The sequence below is a fragment of the Oryx dammah genome, unplaced genomic scaffold (assembly GCF_014754425.2).
Source record: "Oryx dammah isolate SB20612 unplaced genomic scaffold, SCBI_Odam_1.1 HiC_scaffold_3836, whole genome shotgun sequence".
NCBI lineage: Eukaryota > Metazoa > Chordata > Mammalia > Artiodactyla > Bovidae > Oryx > Oryx dammah.
The window spans coordinates 3331-3681 of NW_024073821.1; positions in this window are offsets into that span (position 1 = coordinate 3331).

Genomic DNA, 351 nt, shown 5'->3' on the forward strand with positions numbered 1-351 from the left:
GAGGTGCTGGGCACCGTGGTTACAGGCCCGTCCCCTGGAGGAGTCAGTGCCCAGACCAGAGGGTTCACTGTCCCCCAGAAAACCACGTGCAGCGAGTTGTCTGTTTACTCCCGAAGTTGGGTCCCACTCTTTGTGACCCCATGGACTGTAGCCCACCAGGCTCCTGCATCCATGGGGTTCCCCAGGCAAGAATACTGCAGCAGGTTGCCATTTCCTCCTCCAGGGCATCTTTCTGACCCAGGGATCCAACCCGCCTATCCTGCATTGGCAGGTGGATTCTTTACCATCTGAGCCACCAGGGAAACCCATGCAGGGAGCCTGGCCCCGAAAGCAAAATCAGGGACAAAAACC